This window comes from Hylobates moloch, unplaced genomic scaffold (assembly GCF_009828535.3).
Source record: "Hylobates moloch isolate HMO894 unplaced genomic scaffold, HMol_V3 SCAFFOLD_14, whole genome shotgun sequence".
Lineage (NCBI taxonomy): Eukaryota > Metazoa > Chordata > Mammalia > Primates > Hylobatidae > Hylobates > Hylobates moloch.
The window spans coordinates 48,588,248-48,609,276 of record NW_026652289.1 but is presented as its reverse complement, the minus strand read 5'-3'; the positions used below and the strand labels follow the sequence as shown (position 1 = coordinate 48,609,276).

General features: G+C 46.2%; 1 protein-coding gene across 3 annotated transcripts in view; it reads right to left on the bottom strand.

The window, feature by feature from the left end:
• Nucleotides 1-21,029, bottom strand: part of CTXND1 (cortexin domain containing 1) — a 194,844-nt gene that overhangs the window by 37,089 nt on the left and 136,726 nt on the right. The window lies entirely within an intron of this gene.

Genomic DNA, 21,029 nt, shown 5'->3' with positions numbered 1-21,029 from the left:
TGTGAACGAGGCAGTGAGCGTGTGCTCTGTGGGAAATTCTCCTGGACCAAAAGAGATAACCCCTGGCTTCTGCATACCTCCCTGCCCCCAATCCTTTTGAATCACAGAGGAATCGCTTGCAGAGTCTCATGTATTTAGAGATACCCAATTATCTTAGATCAGACCCGTGGCCAAAGAAATGCTCAGGAAATTGAGCTCATGTTTCTAATCTGATTGTAATTTCATCAGTGGCCCCTATGTAATTATTTCCCTTTTATTTTACTTAACACTAACAAACAGCATTTAATGATTTTTTTTGTTTGTTTTTAATGGAAAGAATCAATCTTTCTTCTCCAAATAATGAAGTTGACTGGAACACCATGCATGAGCAGGAGAGTCGTCCTGGCACAACCGCTCTTGCTCAAGGTACCCTTTCCTTCAAGCCCTTTAAAGCCCCAACAAGAGCCTCAAGACCAGGCCTCCCTGAACCTATGTTGCTCTGTCTGTGCTCTGAAGCCCCCAAATAAAACTCTCCGTCTCCCCAAAGTACCAGCAGGTAGTTTCTCTTTCACAAGACAAGTCAGTTAGACTCAGGTGCGTATGCCTTTGCAATGATTTCCCATCACCATAGTTAAAATCCCAAAGCCCTTCCCAAGTGAAAAACAGAAGCCAGACTACTTGAAGAATGTTCGTTGGAAATTCTGGTCCTGGGCATAAGTCCAGGCTCAGGTTCTGGCTCCCGAACTACCAGCAGTGTGATATTAGACGAACAATGCAACTTCCTTTTTTTTTTTTTTGAGACTGAGTCTTGCTCTGTTTCCCAGGCTGGAGTGCAGTGGTGCGATCTCGACTCACTGCAACCTCCGCCTCCCAGGTTCAAGCAATTCTCTGCCTCAGCCTCCTGAGTAGCTGGGATTATAGGCGCCCCCCACCACACCTGGCTAATTTTTGTATTTTTAGTAGAGATAGGTTTCACCCTCTTAGCCAGGCTAGTCTTCAACTCCTGACCTCGTGATCCACCTGCCTCACCTTCCAAAAGTGCTGGGATTACAGGCGTGAGGCACTGTGCCTGGCCTGTGCAACTTCTTTAAGTCTCTGTTTCCTTATCTTTAAAACGGAGAAAATAATATCCCAGTGAATTTCACTGGATCTCTGGGAAGAGTAAATGAGAATATATTTCTAAAGTGCTTAGCATAGTTACTTAGCATAGTAACATATTTACTCAATTAAAATATTAGCTGTCGTTCTTACTTTTGTTCTTACAGTTTCCCTCTCTAGGTGTCCAAGCCTCCAGTCTGGCTGCTGGAATACAAGATGCTCCTGTCCTTCAGGTTGCAAACTGCCTGGCTCTTGGTGGCTTCCACAGAAAACAGCCCCTGGTTTCCTCTAACAAGGAGACATCACAGAATGACCAAGTCTCCCAAGGATTCTTCCTCCCTGATCAAAGTGAGCTCAGAGGGCTGGGGGCTGCACCATGCCAGCCTCGGATTCTGCCCTACAAAGAGACTGGGGGAGCTAGACAAGCCCACTTCCCCCACAGCGACTCAGACAAACAAAGGCAACCTGCAAGCGACTGACTTCGCTGTCTCACGGAGTAATTAATCTCCCTGAAATTAATGGCCCTTCAAAGGCAGGCAGCTGCAGTGGCTGTGCGCATCTAAATTGCAGGATTCCTCTGCATGCGTGAAGACATTTAACAGGACAGATGACACACTGTGGGTGCCCATGGCCCTCGGGAACCCACACAACTTGACCACGGGTTCCATAAGCACGCAGGAATGGGGTCATCACCATGGGGTTCCCTGCCGACCCCCTCCACTCCCATTAACAGAGGTAAAAAAGCTGTCCCTCAGAAGAGGAGCAAGCCTGCGGTGGAGAAGCTAAGTGACCTTGAGCAAGCGAGTGAGCCTGGGTCTTCTCCAGCAAAACCAGCACATTGCTTTGGAGGATTAGGTCCTTCGTGTGAAGAGCATCATGTGGAAATAAGAAAACAAAGAAAGCCCAGCCGTCTTACTTCAATGCATCTACAAACTTATTGGGGGAAGGCTTTGGGGATACAGATTGATTATGGAAACCTGACATTTTAGAGGCTGTTCGTCTGAGACCAGGGGACATTTGGATGAAATTTAGAAAACCAATTATTAAATATGTTTTATTTTCATCCAAGCGATGGGCTAAATCAGTACAATGATTAGGGTCAGGGATGGGTGGGAATCAGGGGAGAGGTTGGGTCAGGGATAGGGTGAGACAGGGCTGTGTATTATACACAGCATCCTGAAATAACGTGTATTATTCCACAATTTGAACATGCCCTTTTCTTTCTTTCCTTTCTTTCTTTCTTCTTTCTTTCTTTCTCTTTCTTTCTTTTCTTTCTCTTCCTTCCTTCCTTTCTTTCTCTCTCTTTCTTTCTTTTTCTCTCTCCTTCCTTCCTTCCTTCCTTCCTTCCTTCCTTCCTTCCTTCCTTCCTTCTTTCTTTCTTTCTGAGAGGAAGTTTCACTCTGTCACCCAGGCTACAGTGCAGTGGTGCAATCCCAGCTCACTGTAACGTCTACCTCCCAGGTTCAAGTGATTCTCCTGCCTCAGCCTCCTGAGTAGCTGGGAATACAGGTGCATGCCACTGTGCCCGGCTAATGTTTGTATTTTTGGTAGAGATGGGGTTTCACCATGTTGACCAGGCTGGTCTTGAACTCCTGACCACAGGTGATCTGCCAGCCTTGGCCTCCCAAAGTGCTGGCGTGAGCCACCACTCCTGGCCTGAGCATACTCTTCTGATGGGGCTGTGTTCCATCGCCTGTGTCAAAATGTCCCCTTTATCTAAACAGCTGCACAGTGCACAATCACTCAGGCCAGTTGTGGACAGAAACCTGCCGTGTTTTGTTTCCTGCTTTTGGGGAATGGCCTTCTTCAATGAAGCAGTGACAGCAGGATGCGGAGAGCAGCAGGCTGAGGTTCAGTCCCCAGAGTTTGAGTTATGACTCTGCCCCCTGGTGGCTGGGTGACCTTGGGCAGGCTGCATGACTTCTCTGTCTTGCAACCAGGGCTCTTCCCCTGCCTCTCAGCTGCTCTTCCTTGGAGGGTTGTGGGGGAGGCAAGGAAAGGGGCCCTTGCGGTAGTTCAGCTACTGAGTCACAAGGCAGCCCTCCCAGCCTGGCAGAGCAGATGGAAAACTGGCCTCCTGTGTTCCTCTGTTCAAGGTGTCCTATGGAGTCAACCCTTAGGGGCTGGCAGGACCTAATAGATAGCCTGAGCCCCAGAAGCCTAGGGTAAACGTTTTTCTCTCCAGGTACCCAAAGTACATCATAAGGCCAGCTACAGAAGGGATGCAGGTCAGGTGCCCTCCCAATCCAAGGGCCGAGGTGCACATATGGCCCTGGTGGAGAGCTGGCTAAGATGGCTGGCATCCTTGGCTTAGCATCTCCGAAAGAGCTCGCGCTAAATTGTGCTCATTTGCATAACCTAGTTGTGGGCTTGGTTGACAGAGACAGCAAGCGTACTGGGAGTGGCATAACGCGACTGTGGAAGGCTGCAGGGGAAATCAAGTCCCAGTTACTATTTTCAGCCTTTAACTCTCTCCTGAGGTCCAATCTTGCCAGCTGGACATCTTCACTGGGATGTCCTGGGCTGTTGCTCTCAGCTCCATAAAGTTCTTATCGTGTAGTTCTGTAGTTATGACCTGGAACCACCTCCCCTCTACCCACCTGCCACTATCACAGGGCTACCCTACCAATCCCTTCTTCTCCTCAACAGGCTTCAATGTGGCTCTGCCCCTCACTGACTGGGTAGCCTGACACAAATCATTCATTCCTTTGAACCTCAGCTTGCTCATTTGCAAAATGGGGATACTAAGTAACTACCTCATAGGATGATGATGAGGACTTAGAGGAATTAATATACATAAAGCACTTAGAAGAGTGTCGGGTTCCTAGTCAGCACTACATAAATATCCCTCAACCAGCTTTCCATCTGGACTTACCTTGTGCTGGGAACCATACTAGATCCTGCAAGTTCAAACTCTTAGCACCACATTTCCCAAAATATGCTTGATGGAACAGGGTGGGGAACACCCCAGTGATGCTCAGCCTTTTGGGGAACATCCTATGTCATGGTCCTCTCTGGGATATTCTCACTGCATTTGAAAAAGGAACATCTTCCTTCTACTTCCTTTCAAGGTTGGCCCGCTGCTCGTTTCTATACAGACATAAATAAGAATGGTTTCTACTTTTTTTAATGGTAGGAAACAAAACGATTAAAATCATGACACATGAAAATCATGTGACATTGGGATTTCAGCGAATGTACAGTTCTATGGGAACACAGCAGTGCCTGTTCATTTACACACTGTCTATGGCTGCCTTTGCACTATGACAGGCAGAATTGAGTAGTTGGGACAGACACTACCTAGATTTGCAGTCATGGTAATGCATAATGATGTTTCCATCAACCATAGTGGTCCCGTAAGATTATAATGGAGCTGAGCCAGGTGCGGTGGCTCACGCCTATTATCCCAGCCCTTTGGGAGGCTGAGGCGGGTGGATCACCTGAGGTCAGGAGTTCGAGACCAGCCTGGGTAACATGGTGGAACCCCATCTCTACTAAACATACAAATATTAGCCAGGTGTGGTGGTGTGCACCTGTAGTCCCAGCTACTTGGGAGGCTGAGACAGGAGAATTACTTGAACCCGGGAGGCAGAGGTTGCAGTGAGCCGATATTGTGCCACTGCACTCCAGCCTGGGTTATACAACAGGACTCAGTCTCAAAAAAAAAAAAAAAGATTATAATGGAGCTGAAAAATTGCTATCACTTAGTGCTTAGTGGCATGGTAGCCCTCTTAACATCATAGTGCAATGCACATAGTGCAATGCAATACTCGTGTTTGTGGCAATGCTGGTGTAAACAAACCCACAGCACCGTCAGTTATATAAAAGCATCGCACTTACAATTATGTCTAGCACATAAACAAAAATTTTACTGGTTTATGTATTTGGTATATTATTTATTGTTATTTAAGAGGATACTCCTTCTGTTTATTAAAAAAACAGTTGGCCGGGCGTGGTGGCTCATGCCTGTGATCCCAGCACTTTGGGAGGCCAAGGCAGGCGGATCACGAGATCAGGAGGTCGAGACCATCCTGGCTAACACAGTGAAACCTCGTCTCTACTAAAAATACAAAAAATTAGCTGGGCGTGGTGGTGGGTGCCTGTAGAGGCTGAGGCAGGAGAATGGTGTGAACCTGGGAGGCGGAGCTTGCAATGAGCCGAGATCGCGTCACTGCACTCCAACCTGGGCGACAGAGCGAGACACTGTTTCAGAAAAAAAGAAAAAGAAAAAGAAGAAGAAAACAGTTTATTATACAACAGCCTCAGGCAGGTCCTTCAGGAAGTATTCCAGAAGCAGGCATTTTTATCTTAGGAGATGATAGCTCCACGTTTGTTACTGCCCCTGAAGGCCTTCCAGTGGGACAAGGTAAGTGAAAGACAGATATATTGATGCTCCTATAGGCCCAGGCTCATGTGATTGTTTGTGTCTTAGTTTTTAACAAAAAAATTTAAAGGTTACAAAATAAAAATAAAAATAAATTTAAGTAGAAAACACCTTAGAGAATAAGACTATAAGAAAGAAAACATTTTTGTACCATATTTTGTATAATATGTTTGTGTTTCAAGCTGATATTTTTACAAAACAGTCAGAAAGTTAAAACACACTGGGCGCAGTGGCTCACGCCTGTAATCCCAGCACTTTGGGAGGCTGAGGCAGGCAGATCACCTGAGGTCAGGAGTTCGAGACCAGCCTGGCCAACATGGCAAAATCCCATCTCTACTAAAAATACAAAAATTAGCTGGATGTGGTGGTGTGCATCTATAATCCCAGCTACTCAGGAGACTGAGGCAGGTGAATCGCTTGAACCCAGGAGGTGGATGTTGCAGTGAGCTGAGATCACGCCACTGCACTCCAGCCTGGGAGACAGAGTGAGACTCCATCTCAAAAAAAAAAAAAAAAATTTAAATTTATAAAGCAAAACACTATAGTAAGCTGTTAATTAATTATGGAAGAAAAAATTTTTAAATAAACAGTGTAGCCTAAGTGTACAGTATTTATAAAGCCTATACTAGTACACAGTAATGTCCTAGGCCAGATTCACCCAGCACTCAGTCAATGACCCACCTAGAGCAACTTCCAGTCCTGCAAATTCCATTTATGGTAAGTGTCCTGCACAGGTGTACCACTTATCTTTTATACCATATTTTTACCGTACCTTTTCTATGTTTAGATATGTTTGGATATATAAAACTTAACTTTGTGTTATAATTGTGTCATGTGATTTTTATGTGTCATGATTTCGATCTTTTATTGTTTTCCATCATTTAAACATGTAGAAACCATTCTTCTTTCATGGGCCGTACAATAACAAGCAGCAGGCAGACTTTGCCCAACCACGTTTTTGTTTTGTTTTGTTTTTTTGAGACAGAGTCTTGCTCTGTCGCCCAGGCTGGAGTGCAGTGGCGCCATCTCGGCTCACTGCAAGCTCCACCTCCCAGGTTCACGCCATTCTCCTGCCTCAGCCTCTCGAGTAGCTAGGACTACAGGTGCCCGCCACCACGACCAGCTAATTTTTTGTATTTTTAGTAGAGACGGGGTTTCACCTTGTTAGCCAGGATGGTCTCGATCTCCTGACCTCGTGATCCACCCGCCTTGGCCTCCCAAAGTGCTGGGGTTACAGGCGTGAGCCACCGCACCTGGCCTGCCCAACCATGTTAAACCCAGGGAACAAGTTCTACCATTGCCTACAGTATTCGGTACAGTAACATAGCGCACAGGCCTGCAGCCTAGGAGCAATCAGCTACACTGTATAGCCTAGGTGTGTGGTAGGCTCTGCCATCTAGGTCTGTGTAAGTACATGCTATGATGTTCACATAAGAACGACATCCCCTAAGAATGCATTTCTCAGAATGGATCTCTGTTGTTAAGCACCACATGACTGAACTGAACTGAATCTTCCGTTTTCTTCCAAGTCACACCTGCTGGCGTCCCGAGCAGTCAGCGACAGAGCATCACAGTGTCAGAGCTCTCCTTGACCTCTCGATTTCTGCCCACACCTACTAATGCCAGCCCTGGAGGCTCTGCCATCTGAAGCCCTTCCCACCAGCTCTGGCTTTCCAGGCCCTCCCCGAGCCCCACAGTCCTCTGTGCCTGGATCCCTTATATGGTCTCTTGCTCCCCACCTCTCCATCCTGTGCCCTCTGGTGACCACCCACCCCAAATGGCTACATTAATTACAGTTAATACTGAGTGTCAACTTGATTAGATTGAAGGATACAAAGTATTGATCCTAGGTGTGTCTGTGAGGGTGTTGCCAAAAGAGATTAACATTTGAGTCAGTGGGCTGGGGAAGGCAGATCCACCCTTAATCTGTTGGGCACAATCTAATCAGCTGCCAGCGAATATGAAACAGGCAGAAAAATGTGAAAATGAGAGACAGGCATAGCCTCCCAGCCTATGTCTTTCTCCCATGCTGGATGCTTCCTGCCCTCCAACATCTGACTCCAAGTTCTTCAGTTTTGGGACTCTGACTGGCTCTCCTTGTTCCTCAGCTTGCAGACAGCCTATTGTGGGACCTTATGATCATGTAAGTTAATACTTAATAAACTCCCCTTTATATATATATATATCCTATTAGTTCTGTCCCTCTAAGAGAACCCTGACTAACACAATCACCAACTCGCTACAGCTCCCCATCGTCCACAGAGTCCAGTCCCTTCGGCCAAGCATTCAAGGATCACCATGCTCTGGCTCATTCAAGCCTCCCTGTCTCCTTGTGATGTCTATGGCATTTCTATCTTGTTTGACTGTTAAAAAAAAATTAAGTCTTTTTTATTATTGATAATTTGCTGCTATTTTCTCATCCCAAATATTGACTTTTGTGCTTACTTTTGTTTTCATAATTTTGTATTACTTTATTTATTTTTGAGATGGAGTTTTGCTCTTGTTGCCCAGGCTGGAGTGCAATGGCACAATCTCAGCCCACCACAACCTCCGTCTCCCAGGTTCAAGCGATTCTCCTGCCTCAGCCTCCCGAGTAGCTGGGATTATGGACATGCACCAACACGCCCGGCTAATTTTGTATTTTTAGTAGAGACGAGGTTTCTCCATGTTGGTCAGGCTGGTCTTGAACTCCTGACCTCAGGTGATCTGCCTGCCTCGGCCTCCCAAAGTGGTGGGATTACAGGCGTCAGCCACCACACCCCACCTGTATTACTTTATTAAGGGGGGGCTCCTCAAATTGCATAAACCTTAGGACCCATAAAACCTGAATTTGCCCCTGTCCCTCATCTCCAAGGAGGACCAAGTTCTCCCTCTCTCTACCACTCTGTTTTCCTGTTCTGCCAGGCGTCCCAGATTGGAACATGGCCTAGGTCCCCTAGCCAATCTACAAGCCTGCACTATCTGTTAAATTGAATTGCGTGCTTGACTTACTGTTGTGTGCCTGCCAACACCACCCCCACCACCCAACAAATAAAAGGCTCTTAGCAATGGAATCAGTTCCTAATCACTGTGTAGGGTGGAAGCCCTCTCCCAAAGAGTCTTCTGGAAGTCCTAAGAACTTTCCAGACATCTGTTAAGGGGAACAGGATTTTGAAAGCTAATTTGTTTAATTGATTCATTGATAAGAGCTCTTGAAAATGCATCTGCTTATTGGAGACACTTTGTACAAGACATAAAAATCAGTGGCAAATGTCACATTCAAGGGAAGATAAATCCAGTGAATAAAGACTTCAGTAGCTGTTAATGAGGGATGTTATTTTCTCATAACCAGGCAGCCATATGAATCTCAGTCAAAGCACCCGGATATCCTGGTACCTGGAGAATCCCCAGGACAAAGCTTTCTTTGCCTTTTCATCCTGTTCTGTGCCAGGCTGTGAGGGGAACCCACTAGGGAGACAAGTTCTACAGAGATGAGCTCTACTGCAGAGAAAGTGCGGAAACGCTGCTGCTCATGGAATCCTTAAACTGGCATGTGATACACATGTTGTTGATGCTCCTTGCACCCTCACCCTCCCTTGTGAGTGAAGTCTGTTATCAATGTGTTATAAACAAAGAGATGGGGCAACTACCAGCCAACAAGATCTAAGCGATGGAGGTGGGAGCTGTGTGTGCATCTGTGGGCGGAAAACAGAAAAGCCCCATGTGTGACTCCCTAGACCACTCTCCAGGGTCACGATTCAGGAGCTCAGGGAAAAAGAGGCCCTGCAGCACCATTGTCTGAGAAGGATTCTCTTCCTTTCCTGCCTCCTGTTCATTCTTTTCTCATATATTATTCTCCAAATACTGGGCTTCTCAAACGAAATAGGAACTTTTCCCCTTTTCATGCCTTTGTTCAACAGACCTTTCTATGTCGAGAGCCCACAGTCCCTAGGAAATCTTTCAGGACCACCTTCAAGTATCACCTGCTCTGATCTGAACTGAAGTCCCCTTTTGGGTTTCTGATGCCTCTTGGCTTTACGTGCTCAGACATGTAAGGGCTTCAGCTGCCATGAGGGCAGGGGCCCCCATTCTCCTTTACTTTGCTCTGCAGGGCAGGGTGGGTGCTCAGTGGCCATGCACAGTGAGGACAGCAAGCCCAGCTCTGCGTCCCACCCTCCCCCACAGAGCTGAGGTGATGGAACAGGGCCTCATGACTGTAGAGACCCCAGGTGCCCACAGAAGTCAGGCGCACTGGCCTTTGGGGGAAACAGCTGCTTGTTGGCTTACCCTCCCTTCCACCCACAGCACCATTTCCTGGAAGCCTGCCTAGTGCAGATTGAAGAAAGAGAAGCAGAACTACCAAAGTCCAATTCTTCCCATCCCACCCATAGAAAAACTCACATGTGCAAAATGATAAGCCCTTTCCCCTGTCTGGCTTCACCTTCCAAAACACTTTCATGTCCATATCTCACTTTTTCATTCCAATAACACCCTTGTGAGGTAGACAGAGCAGTGAGCATTCCTGTTTTATAGATGAGGAAACCGAGGCTCAGAGAGGCCACCTGGTCTGGACAGGACATTCCTGTTTTATAGATGAGAAACTGAGTCTCTTTATTCTATGGTATGTAGATTGAGAAAGACACCCTAAGAGAGACAGAGAGGCTGCACTTTGACCTGCATCGTGGTCACTCTGAGTGACCGTCTCCTATGCTGAAAGGCAGGAAGGAGAGGAGAGGCCCTAAAATGAGTTCCTGCACTCCAGGTATCCACTCTGTGCTTTCAGGACTTGATGGCAAGTTAGATGTCTTTGAAATCTGCAGAAACTCTCCTGGCCCGCAAGGGGGCTCCTGTGAGCCCGGGCAAGGTGTTAAACAATGTGGAAGCCTTACCATTGAGATCTCAGGGTTTAGGCACACTGGGCAGGAAGGGGAGGCAGAGATATGGCCCCATCTGGCTCCTCCTCAACCAGAACGGCTCTGAACTATCCGTTTTCTAGATTGGGGTATCACAGGGGACTGTGTTTGAAACAAGTTCCACCTCCCCTGGAGTTTGCAAATTTTGCATGAACAATGCCTCACTAGTCAATGCCGAGGGAGGAGCCTGTAAATCCCAGGTCACAACACGGGGCTCTCTGGTAGATCGGAGCAAAGCTATGCTATGTTTGGGCTGCAGACTGGCTTTACATTTAATTTTATTTTACCTTGAGAGAGTTGGCCCTTGGAGAATTTCACATAAAATTCAAGATTTCTGCTTTTGGAAGACTGGCTACACCGGGGCTGCCTTTCTGCCCCACAATGTGCAGGTGCAGCTGAGCTGCCAGAGTCCCCTTTACACTGCTCATGGAGTCGGTTTTTCACAGTGCCCACCACTCCCTATGGCTCAGACCCAGCCAGCTTTGGTCATTTATGCCATCTGCCCAGCCTCTGGAGGCATCTGATTTTACCATCTCATGCATGTGTGGCTTTAAAGAAGTTGGCTGTGAGTTAGAACTTCCAATCTTTGTTGCACAGGGAGGTCAGGAGGCTTGATCTGTGACCACATGAGCTGCAGCTTCCGTCTGCCAATCCTCTGATTCCTTTGAACTACCTCCTCTTCACTCAGGAAGGAAGCCATGCCAAGTGCATCTGCCCATTTCCCTTGACCCGCTACCCAGAACAGATGCCAGTCAGTGCTGCCAGGCAGGCCCAGCTTTGGGAGTCTCAGGGTCTCCTACAGGGCCTAGTTGTTGAGGGCTGTGTTAAGCCATCCCAGGCTGGTAAACACAAAGTTACATTCCCAAGTTATACCTACCAAGCCTGGGGTATGGTGTAAGCTGTACATTAGGCAGTGGCTACTCTAATGGGCATTAAGACACTTTCCTGCACAGGGAACTCCCTTTGCCAATTGTCACCTTAGCATATTCTCTGGGTGAGGACCCAGGAGCCCTAAAAGGGAAGGCTTGACGGGCACTCATGGGGTGAGTGGTGAGAGGTGGGGGCAGGTAGAACCTTGCAATGGTAGAGTGTCCCAGTAGCTATAGCAGATGCCTTGGGCAAGAGGTCAGAGTTATTTTCTAGGGCTAGGCAGGTAGCAACACACTAAGAGAATCCAGATTATTTATCATCATCATTTCCCCTCCTTTCTTCCTGCAAAATTCAGATGCAAAGCCATCTTTCTCCTTGCACCCCAAGGGTAAATGATGCCTCCCAGCTGAGAGCCAGAGAGATGAGACAGACAGAGTGTGCAGATGTGGCTGTCTCACATTGGACTTAGTCCACCAGTCACCAGTGAGATGAGTCCCTTCAGTCGTTGAGTCTCTGTGGCCTTCTCATGATAATGGAGCAATGATACCCCTTCTTTTGGGGCTACCAGCTTAGATGGTGTAGTCAACATGGAAGGGCATTTTGAATAAGTGGAAAGAGCTGTGTTAACAGCTCCTGGAAGGAGACCCGGGATGTTGGAGGGTCTGATGCTCTGGACCATCTGGAAGGCAACAAGCAGTCAGGCTCTGCTGAAGTCCACCGAGGAGCCCAAGGCTCAGCCATCCTGCCCATCTCCTCCATCTCCTGCATCTCTGCATCCATGGAGGGAAGATTGACTTTTCCCATCCTGCTCACCAAGGAGGTGGGAAATGGGAAGATCAACCAAGCCATTGTTATTAATTACCTTTCTCTCTTTACAGTCCTTGAAACTGTCTGCTTGTTTTCTGCTGAACATAAGTAATCTTACTTATACCCTGCTAATGCCTTCTTTCCTCTGAGCCTAGCAAGTGAGATTTAAATGAAGAGATGAGGTCTGAAAATTTATGTGCAAAGCCCACGTTCAGGACAGTGAGGGATATGCTGTCAAAGGATGTATCAAAGTCAGCTGAAGCTATAATGATCCTTACATTATTCTTGAAAAATTGAACCATGAGGAGGCACAGCCCAACACAGGGTTGGTCACGGGAGGCTGGGCTGGAAACCACCCGCGCTTCAGGTGCATCACTGGCTGGACCCCATTCTTCCAGGAGGATGTGCAGAATGTGATGAGATCTCTAGTTCGGAAAAAGTAAAGGAGCACTCTGATTGAAGATCAGGCAGAGTCTCCTTTGAGTCTGTGCAGAAGGCCTCACACCAGAGTGGTGCAGGGTGAACCTGTCAGCAAGGACTTGGGTGGCTTTGGATAGTTCTGGCTGCAAGAAAGAGTGAATCAGCCCCAGAAACTGCCCCCTGTGGTTGAGGCAAAGAAGACAAAAATGACTTGGAATTGTGTTTCCAATAAGTCTCCTGGGGATGCTGATGCTGATGGTCTGTGACCCTGTGGGCTAGATCCTTCCCACAGAGAAGGGCAAGTTCAGCCCCCTAACACCGTCGGCACCTTAAACCATGTAAAGCACTATCACGTACACAATCTCATCATCTCATGTGCATTCCAACAGCCTCCACTGAGCTGGAACCGAGTGTAAGGATTGAGAGTCGGGCCTGGAGCTAGTCCTTGGGTTTTCCCAGCCCAAATCCCATTTATCAGCAACATGACTTGGGTGAATTCATTCACCTCTTTGTGCCTCAGACTTCTCATGGGTAAAATAGGGGTGAGGATTAGGGTGCCAGCCTCACAGAGTTGGTGTGAGGATCAGAGGCATGACTTTGCAGAATGCACTGAAGACAGCACCTACACAGAGGGATGGTAAGACTAACACCAGCGGCTATCATGATCATGCAATCCCTCTATGGGCAACAGCTCATAGCTGAACAGTTTGGGGCCTCTGATACCTCTCAGTGCTGCAGGCATCAAGACTGCTAGGTTCTGCCCCAATCAGCCTCACCGGGCACATTGCCAGTAGCAAGCTTGTGTTTACATCGAGACTGATGTAAATACTGTTCCCGAAGAGATGGTTCTTTATTCATAAATCACTAACAATCATTTATTTTGCTTACAAATCTGGAGGGTGACTGGGTTCAGCTGGGCAACTCTTGCGTGGACCTGTATTGTGTCTTCAGATCCTGGTTGGGACAGCTGGCTCCTGATATGGTGGCCCAAGGCTCCCAGAGCACGTGTCCCAAGAAAGCCTGGCAGAAGCCATGTGGCCTTTTCTATCCCAGGCTTGAAGTCATGCAACATCACTTCCACCTCATTTTATACATTGAGGCAGCCACAGAGGCCCACTCAGTTTCAAGGACGGGGGCATGGACTCCACCTCTTCATGGATTGATTATCAAGGAACTTGTGGACACGGCACATGGATACATATGTAACAAACCTGCACATTGTGCGCATGTACCCTGAAACCTAAAGTATAATAATAATAAAAAAAGAAAAAATACAACTACTTGTAACTTCAAAATTCAGAAATAAATGGCATTAATATTAAAAAAAAAAAAACCACTCTGAGGCTCTCACCCTTCCCACCCCTTTCTGCCACCACCCTCTCCCTGTGAAATGCCACCTGCCTACCTCTCTGCCCAAATCTGTCCGTTGTTCAAAGCCTCATCAAACTCCATTCTCTCCAAGATCTTCCCTGGCCAGGCCCCATGCTACTGATGGACAACCCCCAACGCCACAAGCCTCATGAACACAATTTATTAGGTGTCATTCTCACAGATTCCACTTTTGTAATGAAAATCAAATCAACACCACCACCAGAAAAACACCAGGGAGACAAAACTGGAGGAAATACTAACATGGTAATTATGTGTCTGAGATCATAGGTAGTTTTTATTTTCTTCTTTTATAATTTTCAGTATTCCAAAACTTCCACCTAGCACATCTATAACTTGTACAATGAGAAAAACATTTTCTCCCCAAAAAGTACATTTAAAAAATACATGGTAAACGTTTCTTGCTCTGAATTCAAAGGACTCAGCTGTTAAGCTACTAAAATCTTTGTCCTCCAAAGAAGCAAATTTTCTGAAATTCCAAAGTTCAATTTGTATAAAAGTGGAAACAATACTATCAGATCAAATAAGAATAGAGGGAAACTTCCTAGTGTATAGATTGAAATTGGAGTAATTATGGACTTTTGTTGTGGAAGAGTCATGGTTAAAAGTCACCCTGGCATCAGATCTGGGCTTTGCTGTTTATCCTTTTGTGATTTTCCAGGGCTGGTATGATGAAGATAGGAGCCACGTGAGCGTAGACAGGGAAGCTTTGGCTACTGGCAGTGCTGACAGCCGACTGCGTCATGACATTGGTGGAAGCAGGAAATTATGAAGTGCCCTTGTGTGAAACCCGTTGTGGGAGTTAATGTGTGTCTCTCTATGTTTAGAAGGAGAAAGAGGGCATTCATTTTTCTGCCCAGGCAAAATGAACTGTGGACTTTGGGGGATTTGGAGTTTGAGTCAAGCAAGTATGCAAACTGTGCTAATTTGCCCAAGCTGGGTCAGTGATTCTCAGATTTTAGACTCTAATGTTTATCGTGCCTAATAATCTCTCATAGAGTTTGTTTAAAAATGTCTGTTACCAGCTCTTTGCCAGGAAGTTCCAGTTCAGGGGTCTGAAGTTGGGTCCCTGAATCTGCATTTTACAATGAGACTTACAGTTGGTTCTTTGGTCTTTTCTCTGCTGCCCACTTACACTGAAAGGTTTGTCCTCACAGTCGGATTCAGATGTCACATACATTTTCCCAGGCCTGCTGTGTGACAAGCACAGTACTAGTTAATTTCATATAGTCTCCTCTGTCAGCCTGTCTTAAAACTTAGGAGGTCAATATTCCTCTTTCCATTTTACCCATGAGAAAATCGAGGCTCAAAGAAGTGGGGTGATGTGTCTGTGGTCTCGCAGCTGGAAGTGGTGGAGTGAAGATTTGAAGCCAGGTCAGGTGAATGTGACACCAGGAGGTCCCTATGCTCCCCTAAGAGAATATCTCCAAGGATCCATAATTGGTGAGTCCAACTGCTAAGGTATTGATGACTAGATCTCTCCCTTCCCCATCCTTCCACCACCTTAGCAACATTCCACATGGAGCTTCCTTAAATTGTCCCCCATCCCCATCAACTATGCTTCTGAGGTGCATGGTTGCACCCCTAAGAGGGGTGCCTTTTGTCTTGTGTGAATAGTCAAAGGGTTAAAGTAAAAGGCTTTGTTGCTGGTCTCCAGTGGAGGCAGAAGTCCCCTCCTTGGAATCACAGATGAAGAACGCCTCTTCTGAATTGCAGGCGTTGGGTGCTCCTGGGGAGGGTGGAGGGTGGGAGTGGTAAGGCAGGAATTTAATCATAGGTTGAGATCTGACCCTTGGAACACTCAAATCCACCCTCCTCACACTAACATACAAACCCATTATCTTTCTGAGGAGTATCCTCAGAAACCAGAAAAACTGCTGAACAAGAAGACACATTTTAGGAGAGTTAGATTTCACCGGGCATGCATATTGATTAACAATAATTTCCTTGTTCACATGGAAATGTGGCCACCAGGGAGAGGCAGGATTTCATAGTTTAGTTTCCTAAAGGTAAGCAACTTTTCTCTATTCTTCTGCAGACACTGAGAATGAATATATTAACATTTTAACTGGGGCCCAGGGAAAGGGAACACGCTTTGACTGTCACTGAACAATTCTGCCATTCCATTAATGCTGATGGAACCCAGGTCACTTCTTGGGAGCTGAATCTATAATGGCAATTTGTCAAGTCAATTGACCTAGTGAAAAAGTGCACCCCTCTGAAACATCAGCTATCGTAGAGGGCACCAGACTTATCTTCCAATAGAAGGGTCATCTTGGGAGCTGAACAGCCTACTCTGGATGGAGAGGATGCCCTCCCATGCCCTCCAGGGACCTGAGACTTGTGGCTGTTCCCGTGCATGGAGCCTCATTGCTGTGCCAGCCTAGACTATGCCCTCTCACATACAAATGAACCAACTCTAAAGTCTCATTGTTTTTGATGTCCTGGTCATACAAGTCATACCTGATTCGATGCAGGCAGCCCAACCTGGGCACAGACATGTTCTCTCATGTCTAGCATCCAGATAGCCTGCAACTGATGTGGGGAATCTTGGGGCAGGTTTGCCTGCACAGGGGTCATTTCTATAGATGTTCCTATGACTTACAGGAGAGGCAGCGGAAAGGGTAAGGAGAGAAAGAAAGGTACATTAGGGAAACACTTTCAGGAGTTTTGCCACCATATTACTCTCCTGGCTTAAAACTCCTCAATGTCTCCCCATTGTCTACAGTACATAACTAGATACCATTTCTTAAGCCAACTCCAGGCAGTTGTAGAAAAGGATTCTGAGGCCTCGTTCTGGCTCCATGGGAAAGAATATCATGATTGATTAGCAATGTCTGCTCTAGGCAAGAGAGGGAGGTGTGACAAATGTATGCCATTTATTTGCAGTTTTCTAGAACACAGGGAGCTCTGTCTGAGCCAAGAAGTCAGGGTATCCGGAGGGAACTGGATGTGATGATAAAGGCCATGCAGTGTCAGGCCACTTGTCAGCTATTAATAATATCAGCCTCTAAATAACAAACAGGTGTCAGTATGCCTGCTACCTCTGGTCAACTCGTGGTAACCACCTGGGCATGGAGATTCATGTCTATGGAAAGAACATTGTATTTCGATTACCCACCTCTGCCACCAGGCTGGGTTGCAGGAGTGGCAGCATAGTTCCCTTTCTTTCTGTTTTTGATTTTTGTTTTTAATTCGGTAGAGACAGGGTCTCACTATGTTGTCCAGGCTGGAGTATAGTGGTGCAATCACAGTTCACTGCAGCCTTGAACTCCTGGGCTCAAGTGATCCTCCTGCCTCAGCTTCCCAAGTAGCTGGGACTACAGGCATACCACCATGCCTGGCTAATTTTTAAAATTTTTTCTGTGGAGATAAGGTCTCACTCTGTTGCCTAGGCTGGTCTCAAACTCCTGGCTTCAAGCGATTCTCTTGCTTTGGCCTCTGAAAGTGCTGAGCCACTGTGCCCAGCCTCAATTCCCTGTCTTTCTGACCCTACTCCAGTCTCAGGGGAACTCAGCTCTTTTCCATCACACCATCCTAAGGACAGGGATAGAATGCAATTTTGGGGTCTGTGGGATTCTAATGGGACAAGGGCACTAGGAGTCAGATCTTTTAGAGGAAGGATACAAAATTCCCATAAAGACAGAGCATAAACTTCGTATTGAATATGAAATCTGTGCCTTGAGGTCATTTACTGAGACCCCAGGGTCACATTTTCTGTCAACAGGAAAATCTGAGGGCTCTAGTTTAAATGAGAAAGGTCCCTGTCTGGGCCTGTCCTTGCCACATGAGTCGTAACAACTTGAGGGCCAGGGTGATGATGTGGCCCTGAGTAGAGGATCAGGGAGGCACTTGTTCTGCTTTCAGACTGGACCTTGAGTGAGGGCTAAAAGCAGAACTGGGCTGGCAAGCAGTCAGGGCACCAGCAAAGGGGCCTGAGGTCACAGCCACAGAAACACCAGAGGATGCTCATGTGTGTAGAAGCCTCTGTGCTGCAGGGGCCTCTTAGAAGCCTGTGGCTCTAGGGGTGAGTGATGGGCTGGGATTCTGGGGTTAGGGATCCCAACCTAATCCTTCCCATCCATGATACTGTTTTCCTACGTTTCCCTCTGAGTGTGTTTTCCCAGGGGCCTTCACCTGGGGGGACTTGAAGCATCAAGTCACTGGGGCACAGCAGGGACCCTTTTGGGAATGTCCAGCCCTAGAGGCATGTGTTTGAGGATGTGTAGATTACAGAAATCTACAGAGCACTGAGGCCCATGATGAAGCAAAAGGAACAGAGTATGGAAGGGAATGGTTTACAAGGACTGTTTGTGAAACACCTATTAGGTGCCAGGCTGTCACATACATCAACTACGAGTCCCACAGCAATCCAGCAAGGAAGGCAATGCTTCCCTAAATCATAAACGGGGAAGCTGAGTCTCAGAGGCATGGAGGTTCCAGGGGATAACTGACACAGCTGTGGTGACTTCCAGAGGGGCCACACTGCAGGCCCAAAACATAACTTATCTCGCTTTATCCTCACTCAGTGCAACTGGTCATCATAAGTTAAGTGTAGCTACATGTTTTTGAGTGCTCACTTTATATCAAAGATATTTTTCTCTGAGCAACCCCATACCATACGTTCAACATAGGTGAGAAGAACGCAGGCTTCAAAACCAGGTGACCCCTACTCAGAATCCCAGTTTTCCTACCTCATTTAACCTTGGGTAATTGAAGTTGCTTCTCTGATCATTAATTTCCTTGTCAGGAAAATGGGGATAATAAACCTGAGAATTAAATGATGGAATATATAAAATGCTTAGTATATACTAAGTGCTTAATAAATGGAACTGACTTTTAGGTATTGATGATTCTGGGGTTTTACAAATAAGAACTGAAGACAAAAAGGTGGCTTGCTTAAGGTCATCTGACTTAGTGGCAGAGCCAGGACTAAACACTGATCTGTCCCCCACAAATGCCAGTGTTCTTCTCCCCTGCTGTCCACAAGGCAACTGATATTCACAGTGCTGATCTTGAGTTGTCAGGAAACACACAAATTCCCATTCGCTGACTCTCTGATTGTAGGAAGCATGTAATGTGCTTTAGAAATATTTCCATCCCAGCCGGGTGCGGTGGCTCAAGCCTGTAATCCTAGCACTTTGGGAGGCCGAGGCGGGTGGATCACCTGAGGTCGGGAGTTCGAGACCAGCCTGGCCAACATGGACAAACACCGTCTCTACTAAAAATACAAAAATTAGCCGGGCATGGTGGCACATGCCTATAATCCCAGCTACTCGGGAGGCTGAGGCAGGAGAACCGCTTGAACCTGGGAGGCGGAGGTTGTGGTGAGCCGAGATCGTGCCATTGCACTCCAGCCTGGGCAACAAGAGTGAAACTCCATCTCAAAAAAAAAAAAAAAAAAGAAAGAAATATTTCCATCCCAAACAGTTCTAAATGTTGTCAGTTTTAATAGCAAACTTAAGCTATCTAAAAAATTTGCAGACACGGACCGGTTCCAGAGCCTTCAATGCCAAAATTCAGAGTCATTATGGTCTTCTTCTACATCAGAACTTATTAGGAGCATTAACCTCAGTCTTGGAACCATGTCAGTTTTATAAACACTGTTCTTTCTATTATGGCAAGACAGGATACTTTAAGGACATTTTCCTTGATATCATTTCATTTTCTATTTAAGTCATGAAAACAGTATTGAATTTGGGCAATACTACTCACAAACTACTTTAGGGTTGCAGATTTTGAGTCTGTGCTATAATAGTGTGCCCTGGTAGTGTAAATATTTGTTGGAGAAAGATTAACTAGCAAGGCAGTATATTCAGAATGGCTGCCTCTTTCATTAACCCTGTAAGGAAAGAAACTGGAAAGATACACGCAATTCTGTAAATCACAATTTATAAGCAAGCAGCAATTGAACTTCTAGTTGAGCTAGTTTTTTTTTTTTCAGGCCAATTAAAGTTCATATTATTTTTTAAACAACTCCTATTCTGCCATAACTTTATTTTAAATCTGCATCTTAAACATGTAATGGCGAGAAATTTGCTATAATTTTCCACATGTATTTGGGTTAGAGACACATTATACTCTATGCATTCATTACTTGCATGCTGTTCAAAAATCATAAATAGTATTACTGGGAAAACTGATTGGGAAATTAATCCTTTGAAACAAGAATATATGAATGCAATGATTACACAGAATAAATAAACAGCTTACCTATAATTTCTCTTTTGGACAAATGTAAAGTCATTAGTTTCAGAACAGTTTTCCCAAGGACGTAAGGTTTTGCTTTTCCTCCCTAATGCCTCCTCAAAGCTGGTACGTATCTTATGCTGAGCCATCCCTGAAAAGGTAGCCTTAATCAAAATCTAATCTATAAATCACCTTTAAAGCCTTGAATGTTTGGCTTTATGAGGTCTTAAACACACTTTGCAGGTTCGCAAAGACCACAGATCAGATTATTACAGCTCCTCTCAAGATGTGGCTTAATGAGGGTGAGGGAAGTATAGAAGACTTCAACTCCAGACCCTCGGAACTAGATCCCCTAGTTCACTGGATATATATTTTATGGAAAAGGGTAAGATTGTATCACAGTGTTAATCCAGAAACTCGAATCCTCTGATTAGAATCAGAGGAGGACTGAGAAGAACCTGCCGGTGGATGCACGAGTGGGTTAGAATGGGACTTCTCCCCACGAAGGCAGCACAGGCTTCGATGGAGCTTTTTTCCTGGGTCCCGAGCCACATCCTGACAGGCCACTGTGGCCCTATTGCACACCTGGTGAAGAGGTGCATCAGCTTGGATTTTCTAACAGGTTCCTTTCCAGAACTTTTGCTGCGGGCATGGAGACTCTTACCAAATTCGGCTCCATAATACATTCCCCAAAACATTAGAACCCAGGATCATTCTCCACGTCTCCACTGACACGGAAAAATATATGAAAGCGTGGATTAGGGATTTTGCCACAGATGAGAACAAAATACAACGGAGACTTGACATTTCTTTAGAAAGGCTGCCACCAACAGAACTTTTCCCAGAAGTTACATCCGTGCTGACCTTCACCAGTTACATTGAGAAAAAATCTGTTCTATGTGACTGTCAGCCACAGGAGACGGAATTCTAGGCACTGAACTTGACGAGAAGGACTTTGTAACTTTGATTCAGTTTCAACTCACACTCCCCAAACCCCTCAA